Below are 9,961 nucleotides of genomic sequence, written 5' to 3'. Positions count from 1 at the left end.
ATAATCACATAAATAATTTGTAGTTATATAATATTTTATACTTGTTGTTTAGTGTATCCTGTAATTAAATGGTCAAAAATTACCCAGGAAGCAAAAAGCACTTAGATGAATTTGTGTGCACTGTAAAGAAAATCATACCCATTGCTTCCTTTTAGAATTTCTATCAGGGCATTTTCATTGCTCCTTTGTGGTTGAATTATGCCAGTAGCACATAAAAAGCAGCCATTTGTTCAGTCGTGTAAGTAACACTGTTGTAAAAATTGAAAGAGAACAGAGAAAAGTTTACTCTAAGAAAAAGGAAGTCTCCTGAAGAGGTGAAATGCAGTTGAGAAAGTGGGATCAATTCATATTAATTTGTATCCTTGTGTACAGGGCCGTTTGAAAACAGTTTATGAAAAAGTGCCTTATTTTTCTCTTGCATCTCAATTCTCTTTTGAAATCATGTCTTTGGTAGATTAAGTGTTTGCCACAAGCAAACTGTATTTATGTTGAAGCATTGTGAAAACTGGTTTTATTACTAACAAATTTTCTATTTTTCCTTTTAATACAAAACAATGCACTCCAACAAAACTTTCCCACCATCCAGTGGCTATCGGGTCAGCATCCAACCCAAACTGATTTCCACTTTATCCTCTGCATCCACTCAAGTTTTCTTCCTCTGATATATTGCCCAATCCACCCACTATCAAGATTTGTTTCAATCCAACCTTCAAAGAAAGAACATAAAAAAGAATAGGGAGAGGTGAGACACTTTGAGTTGACCAAGAGCTTTTATTCCAGATGCACACTTTTTTACTCTGATCATGCATTATTACATTCTTTTGCCCTAACAATAACAAGAGTCAGATCTGTAGTATTCTAGGATTCTCATCTATTCACAAAATTCTAATTAAGCATATAATCTCCATCCAGTATTTAACAATTGAGCTACATCTAAAAGGAAACATCATAAGCTGTCTTTTAAAAAGCTATTTCTCTATGAAGAAAGAACTCTGCTTCTAAAAGCAACAAAGTCAAGAAGAATTGGGGAAGCATGCGAGAAAATTGCATGCTTCTAAGGAAAGAAATAGGTTGTTAAAGAGTCAAAGAGCATCCTGAAAAAGAAACTCCCTGAATGAGTCACAGAAAATGAGACTGCAGCCAAAACCAAGGGCATAGTGTAGGAAGATCTTGCTGAAACCTCACTTAAGAGGTAGGTTTTTTACACCTTATTGAACAAAGGAGATGCTGATATAGACATACAGGAGGGATACAGACACAAATGGACATACACACAGGAAAAAGCTACAATAAAATACATAGAGCTACAATAAAATACATACAATAAAATACAAACCTAATTCCTCTTTTTCAAACACTTCCTTTTGTTAACAGGGAGAAACAAAATGTGAATCAGCCCCACAACAGAGGAGCTATTCACAGGAACCATGTGATGTCCTTGATGTCAATGTGAAATTGATACCAAGGTTAGGCCATTCATGCAGGCTCTCCACCAAGAGACCACAGACTATTGTTTTGGCTGAGCACCAACCCAAGCACGGGAAATAAATCCGCAGCCAGAAGAATCGTGCTCAGATGAGGGTCTGGGTTGTAAAGCTTGTCACAAATGAGCAATACTAAGCAGCCCTGTAAGGATGAGAGCTCCAGATACCATCGCTGCTGAAGGCATTGCCTGTAAAGCGAGAGTCTGAGCTAGGAGAAGGCGTCTGAGTTCAGCCAGAAAAGATACACATGGCTCAAACATGCAATCTTAAACAACGCAAGAAGAGCCAAAGGGTGTATGATTGCATGGGGACCAGTTGTTGGAAAGGCAAGCTATAAATTCAACACATAATAAGCAAATAACCTCAGAGTAAGCAGCTGGTGTGAAGAATACGGCTTGTCTCCTAGGAAGTCTTTTGACATGCCACATCACCCCATCACAGAACACCCCGAAGGATGACACAGTGACACATTGTTGTCGTTCCTTTAACACTCAGTTCCAAACAAGCAGGGACCCTGATGATAGAAATTAGGATACCTGCATGGAACATTCCTGAAATCCAACTTTAACTGGACTCTGAAATTTGACCTTTAAGAATTCTACGTGGAATTTTTGACCATGCCAAAATAAAATAGTTTTCCCCAGTTGAGCCCATATCTGATAATTGGGACGGAGGAATTATTGCAGATAATTCCAGTGTTCACCAGAAAGAGGGCTGGTTGCTTAGTCTGGACTCCACAGCTGGAAAAAGAATACAATCATTTCATTTCCAGAATCAAGAAGGACAAACCTGTTTTTTCAGTCCAGAGAAGCAGGAAGCAAATCCATCAAGCCATCCTTTACATGGAGGCTGAACTTGCCAACAAGGGATATGCACACATTCTTGTGATCTGAAGCCCAAATTACTCCATTAGAGAGTTGGCAAGTAAACTTGCTGCTGGAAAAGAATCTTATTACAGATGCAAAGATGGTACATTATTCTTGAAAGCATCTTTCCTGTTATTGGATGGAAAATGGAATAATAGGTTAACCAAATACAGCCTGCGTGCAAAGAATAACTCAGTTAATGCTACTATTTGCCCTTTATGTATATTTTAGATCTTTAAAAAGAAGTTAAAAAGAGATCTCATTTTTGAAACAACCCTCTTAAATTCCTCTGAGATATTGTAATTAGAACTGAACATACAGGTAGGTTCTTGCATTAATCAGCTTTCATAGACACTCTTGGTTACTTTAAAATATTATCTATTTTATGCCAGGACCTGTCTGAGTGCTGCAAATTCTCTCTGGTGGTTAGTCAAAGCACAAGAATCTGAAATATTCATTTAGCTCAATGGAGGATTTGGTTTTAGCACATTATTCAGTGCACTTGGTTGAAAGTGCTTATGTAAAGCCATGTGGCAACGCATAAACAATTTTGGGCTGTGCTTTTCTGAGAAGGCATGAATATTCATTGCAAATGCTTTACAATAGATTATGACATCTTGCTTTTTTGCCTTTTCATGCATTAATAAAGAAGAATCTGAATCAAACACTGTTTTCATTAATCTCTTGTGTACAAAATTCCAAATGGCAAACCAGCCTCCTTCCCTCCCCTTCCTGGAACTACATCTGGATAGTGGGAAACAGTTGCCTGGAGAAAATGCCTGGCACAAGGCAGGGCCCGACTCCAGCTTACGCCTTCCAGTTCGGAGATTTAGAAAGGCATACACAGTCGAATGCCACAGAAGAAGGACTTCACACACACTCACCCAGAGCATGAGAACTCCTGGGCTTCTCAGTAGGTCGGTCCCATGTTGCCAAATGGGAAACATCACTGCTCCTGCCCGGGACATTCCTAGCAATAAGCACCAAGGCGCTCACTCCAGAGTGCTGGCCCTCAGCCAGCCCCCAGTGTTCTTCCCCTGCCCCTGCCCAGGGCGAGGATGGGTTGTGGGGGGTGAACAAAGTGCCCCATGGCCAGTCAGGGTGCTTAAGCACCTTATTATGTATTGTGTTTATTTATGTGAGCCGACCCGAGGCTATATGCGATGGGACAGCATACAAAAATTCTAAATAAATAAATAAGCAGGAACTGCCTGCTAGGAAGTCCAGAGGAAAGGCAGCAGTGAATGGGCAAGTGCTTCAGCATGTCCGTTAGGCAGACAGCACACCCAGACGCTACGGAGGCCTCAGACAGGCCGGAATGGACAGCTGACCTTGTCTGACCATCTCGCCCACATTCCCCTGCTCTTGTGCTCGCTGCATTTCACTCTCACCCTGGCCTGCCAGGAAGGGCTGACATTTCCAAAGGAACACTGTCCTCTGCCTTCAAACTCTTCTCTTTGCTCATAAACTGGGTGGAGTGTCCCTGCAGGGCTATGGAGGTGGCCGGGAAGGTCTGACTTCTGCTGCACCAGGGCACAGTGTGGGCCTGTCCAGCTGCCAGTGGGACATCCAGCCACTCTTGGCATTGAGACAGAGCGGGACAGCTGGGCAGCTGCAGGTCACACGAGACCTTCCAAAGCTCACCCGCACCAGTGGTCTCCTTCTCTCCTCCTCCCTTTCTAGGACTTCTCCCTTCTCCTAGTACAAAATCCTCTCTCTGCTGTATCCTCACAACCAGTTTGCCAGTCCAGCTCCAGATCTTGCATCTTAGCTCTCCTCTGCTTCTTTGCCTGCCCCATAAAGCAGAGACCCCTTTTTCAAAAGCAACAGACCTCTTGACCAACTGCTGGGGAGTAAAAGATGGAAGAAGACTGTGGCCATCCTGACGTGCCTGTTGCCTGCCCCAATAAACTGGGTTTCTGATGGCAGCAGCGGGGCAGCGGGAGGATCTGCACTGATAGCCCTTCTCTTGTGTTTTTTCTCCAGATATTGTCCATCCTTACCAACTTCCACTACAATCCTGCCTTTCCACTTTGAGAAAGCAATCCTGCTTTCCCTCCTTCTGCCCTCCCCATGCAAAGAAATTCACAGAACTCCTGTACTATTGAAGAGGGAATTCTGGGAGAGGAAAGGGTTGCCACGAATCCTTCTTGTACACAGCTGTGAGAGTGGGAAAAAGTCCACTTCTCATGCCTTCTGGTTGCTGTCCCCTCCCCAGCCATGCTCTTCCCCAGTGAGGCACATCATCTATCTATCTATCTATCTATCTATATCTATCTATCTATCTATCTATCTATCTATCTATCTATCTATTTAGGGAACTTCTATGCTGCCCCATTTGCCGAAGCCTCGGGGCGGCTCACAATCATAAATAAATAACATAATATAAAACCATATAATTTAACAGTATAAATTAAGTCGCCCTGGCCAAAGAATAAAATAAATAAATAATATTAACAATTAAAATAACGTTTGAATAAAAAGGTCTTCGCCTGGCGCCGAAAAACAAATGACGGCGGCGCCAGGCGGACCTCTCTGGGGAGCACATTCTATAGATTGCACTTTACGAAGACAACCTCGCTTTTCTTTGCAGGAGGATCAGGGAGACTCTCACGTGAAGGCTTTTTGTCGTCGTCGTCGTCGTCGTCGTCCTTATTGTTGCTATTTCCCCACCGAGGTTTCCCCTCTAGATGCTGCTGTATGTTCCACTACTCACCACAAGATGGTGCTGTTGTGCCTAGCAGAATTCACTCTGCTCCTGTAGCGAGTAGCAGCACCAGCTAGGAAATACCAGCATTTCCTAGAAAAAGTCCCCTTGCACACGCACAAACGGCTGGAAACCACAGGGGAGGCCCTGCGAGGATCCCCATGTGGAGAAGCCCAAATGGCCTCTTCATGTTACCTTCGTTAGCCCCGTCCAATTCCAAATGCATCTTTTTCCCCTTTGGGCCAAAGCTTACCTTCTGCACAAGTGCAAGTATATAGCACAGTGGGATTTTCAGTTGCCGTCTCCTTGTATTGAACACTGCTGTGGGATCACCCCCAAGTTACATGCTAAGACATGCCTTGGTGCTCTCTCTCTTAATGGCTTGAGCTTGGGAGGGAGGTAATTATCATCTGCTAGGATAATTATTGGAAGGCTATTAATTACACAGTCCAAACAGAATACATCTGTGCACGTGAACACTAAGTCCACAAACATGCTGGAGGACTTCTCTACATGAAGCCTGGGTTGGTCCCTCATTGCAGAAATTTGCATGGCCTTTTCACTACAGTGTACTCCTCCAGGAACTCGCCTGGGTTTTCCAGTCATTTTCACTGTTCAGAGCAGGGATCAGGAACTATTGCCTTTCAGGCTGAAACAAAAGCCTCCTAGAGTGGCAAGCCCTCTATGGCACAGCTGTACTGATGGAGAATCATACACATCAAACTTGCCCATGCTGTCTGGGCATCAGGAGAGTTGCAGCCCAGCACAACACCCCTGGAGTCAGACCAAAACCAAGCCCAGTTCACATGGTGTGTGCCTGGTGAATGCCTCTTCCAATTTGCAATCAGTCAGTCAATCTTGGGTTAACTGTGGGTTGTATAACCCATCATTAAGCCCTACTGTCCAGGTTGCACATCAAGGTAACGCATCCAACCGGACCAACTGGAGATCAATTATTCAAAATGGAAGCAGCACTTTCCTGGCATGCGCCACAACAACTTATGAGTGAGTTAAACCCTATGTATAAAATTAAATAAAAATACAATATAGAAACATAGAAACAGAGCGAGTCAGAAGGGATCTCCCTGGCCATCTAGTCTGACCCCTGGCTCTAGCCGGCTCCACTTACAACATGCCTCCCATGTGCACATCTAGCCTAACCTTGAACAAGCACATAACAAGATAAGACCTGTGGCTGTGCTGTCAGCTGTTCTTTGGATGTGAATTGCTTGATGGATACCTTCAAAGCTTCCGCTCTCCCTACCTTCTTATGGATCTTTATCTTTTAGCAGGCTTTGGACTGGGCAGTGGTTCAAAGGAAGGCCCATCCTCAGTAAGGCTGGACACAGGAGCTCTCTAAACCAGAAAACCGAAGAGAACAATGTGGAGAGAAGGAAAGTTGCAGCACTGAGCCTGCAAACAAAGGAAGGGCAAGCAGTCCAAGGGGGCAGACATGTGGGGAGCAAATGGGGAGAAAGGAAGCTTGGGTGTAGCGAAGGGTTGCCACACTTTCTGTAAGGGAGAGGATGCCCTGTATAACTTATGCTCCTACTCAGAATTAAGTCAGAGGACCTTTGGGCCAGCACTCAAAGCAGGAGGCTCAGCTGAGCTGGGCTGGGCTGGGCTGGGCTTTGGTGTGAGGCAGATTCCCCAACCTGGAATCATGCAATCATAGAGTAGAAGAGCTGGAAGGGACTTAAAAGGCCACTGAGTCCAACCACTACTCAATGAAGGACTCCAACTTAAAGCATCCCTGGCAGATGGCTGTCCAACTGCATCTCAAATGCCTCCTCCGATGTGGGAGAATCCACAACTTCTCTAGGTCATTGGTTCCATTGTCACACTGCTCTATAATCAGGAATGTTTTCCTGATATCTAGCCGGAATCCAGCTTCCTGTAACTTGAGCCCCTTAGTTTGCATCCTGGACTCTGGGATGACTGAGAAGAGGTCCTGCCCTCCCTCTGTGTGAGAGCCTTTCAGGTGCTATCGTATCTTCCCTCAGTCTTTTCCAGGCTAAACATGCCCAGGGCTTCTCCAACATCTTCTCCACAGTGGCCTTTCCATCCACAAAAGAGGCTACATGGAAAGCGAAGGAGTCCGTGCTGAGGGTGAAGGTGCGTTCTGGCAATGGGGCAAAGGCCCCTTCCGCAAGTGCAGCCTTCCCGTTTGCAAGGGGCAGATCCTGGTTCCAACCATGATGTGAGGTGTGCCCACCAAGCATCGCATCCACTGCACCGTTCCCAAACTCTTCTCTAAACCTGTCTGCGCCCTCACGGTGCCTGCACCGTACGGATTTATTCCATCCTGAATTTCAAGTGCCCCTTAGCCGTGTTTATCTTTGATGCAACAAATATTTGTACATTTTTTCATAACAAATGGAGGATTAACGCATTACAGTGCTGGAAGCCAGAGGCCAAGCATATTTCTCTGAGCTCTTTAAAGAGCTTTATTACAGCTTTATCTATTATTATATTACAGCTTGAATGGCAATGTGCACAATTAAATGGAAAGAAACTCAGAAAGAATAGCGATGCTATGTAGGTGCCTGTTTGCTTGGTGAATGCCACTGTGTAGGATGAGGAGTAACAACTTTACGCTCTAGAGCTTCAGTGAACCTTGCTTGGGAAGCAGCCCTGCCCTTCAGGAATGACAAATAGCACAGAAAAAATGGCTTAAGAGGGAGAACTCAGCAAGAAATAAAGTCCCATTAAGAAAGCAACCTTATTGCCTCCTAGATTGCATCTGAGAGGAAGCAGGATATTTTGAATTTCCAGATGCAAGGATGCAGTGCTCTGATTTCAGACCCCTTGAGAGTCAGAGTTTTGACCACTGCTTTCCCTCAGAGCTAGCACAGAACGAACTGCTCCAGCGTTCCCAGGAAGTGGGAACTGCTTTCCCAGGTTGGAAAAAATGTCCCTGGAGAAGGGGAAGGGCTGTTTCATGGAGTCAGGAGGAGAGGAGACTGGGGAGACTAGAATTTGAGCTGTCCTGATGCCTGTCCAACCTCCATCCCTTCCTCAGCTCTGAGACAGTCCAGCCAGGCAGTCAAAAAGTCAGTCTAGCAGAAATCACAGGGTGGGAGGGGAGGGAGATGAAGATCAGCTCTGCTGCTCCTTCTGGTCTGACGAAGGCCAGGAGATGTCTGCAGCCCTCTGCAGGGGGTGCGTGTTCCAGCCATCACAACTGGACAGCATGACTGAGCTATACCTGGCTCCTGCTGAAATGTGTGCTCAGCAACTTCTGGTTGCCCAAATGACTGGCCAAATCCCAGACTGGAATTACAGCACTGGTGGGGAACCTCAGGCCTGGAGGCCACATTTGTTCCTCCTGGGGTCCCAGTCTCACCTGCTGTGCTTCCCTGTAAGACCAGGCCCACTTCCCCTGGCCCAACTCCTTTTCCCTTAGCAAACAACTATTGGTGGTCCCCTGGCTTTTGTGTTGTTTCTTCCTCATTCTGAAAGGTTGACAAGCTTTGTGAACACTCAATCCCTGGCCATAGCAGCTTCACCCTCCAGTCTGCTGCGACGTCAGTGGGGTTATATTGCCAGCCCTGCCCCTTTGCCTTTGGTCACTTCCACCACTGGAATGAGGTCCCCAACAGCTTCATGGTGGTGGAAATCAGGCTGAAAAGAGTTCCACACCCCTGATTTACAGTCCGGGTGCCATTTTGCATTTGGACCTGTGGGGTGAATGCAGAGCCAGCTGGACTGTACAGGAGAAATAGGTAGCCACCTAAGCACTGTTCAGACTTACTCAGATGTGTAGACACTGAATGCATGAAGGGGCCAGTAGAAACAGGCAGGCAGGACTAGTCAACAGCCTTGCATGAGCTTGCAGATGTTCTGAAGTTTGCTTATTCTCATCCTTCATGATCTCCTGATCTCCCTCCACAAAACTCCTTCAGTTTTTCCTAACCAAAATAGAGCTCTCTCGCTCTCTCTCTTTTCATTCTTTCTCTGGCCCCTGTGAGACATTACTTGAAATCTATAGCTGATCCATGTTTTTTACTTCCAGTAAGTACCGGGGAGCCAATCCATATCAGGGTTCTAGCAGGGGATTTAAAGATCTGAACTGGGTGCCTTGCACCCACTCCAGGATAAAAAAGGAGAAAGAAGAAAGATATAGCTGCTAGCGTCACGTTTAAAGTACTGTCTGGTACCCCAGCTCTCTGATCCTGGCTTGCCCCTGAAGCCAGTAGTCTGTTCTGTCCACTTGGGGTAGCAGCCAGGTTGCCAGACTCATGGCTGAACATCTTCCACCAGCTGCCTTCCCAGTAGACCCACCAGCGTAGCTATGCCACCAACTGGCTCTTCCCTTTATACAGCTGCAGAGAGGTTAGGGAGAAGGTCGTGTCTCCAGCCACCAAGCTGGTCCAGCCCAGCCAGTCTGGGGTCCCCAGCCAAGCCAGCTTCACACAAAGTGATGCCCAGAATCCCATGGGCGGGGAATGCCATCTGCAAGGCATTCCTGGTTCCCTGAAGGAGCGCTTACATCCATATATGCCCGACCACCCCTTGAGATCTGCGGTAGAGGCCCTTCTCTGGGAACCCTCCGTGAAAGAAATTAGGAGGGTAGGTACTCAGAGGAGGGCTTTCTCTGCGGTGGCACCCAATCTATGGAATATGCTCCCCAGAGAGGTCTGCCTGGCGCCATCGTTATTTGTTTTTCTGCGCCAGGTGAAGACCTTTTTATTTAAACGTCATTTTAATTGTTAACAATATTTACTTATTTATCTTGCCAGGGCGACTTCTTTTCTCTTCTCTTCTTTTCTTTATTTTATAACTTTTCTTTTATAACTTCTTTTATATCGTTTATATTTTTTATTTATTTTATATTATTAACTTTAATTTTATATTGTTATTTTTGTATTGTATTGTATTTTATTGTGTTGTAAGCCGCCCTG

The sequence above is a fragment of the Varanus komodoensis genome, unplaced genomic scaffold, assembly GCF_004798865.1.
Source record: "Varanus komodoensis strain SLA01 unplaced genomic scaffold, ASM479886v1 scaffold1, whole genome shotgun sequence".
NCBI lineage: Eukaryota > Metazoa > Chordata > Lepidosauria > Squamata > Varanidae > Varanus > Varanus komodoensis.
Note: the sequence above shows the minus strand (reverse complement) of the source record.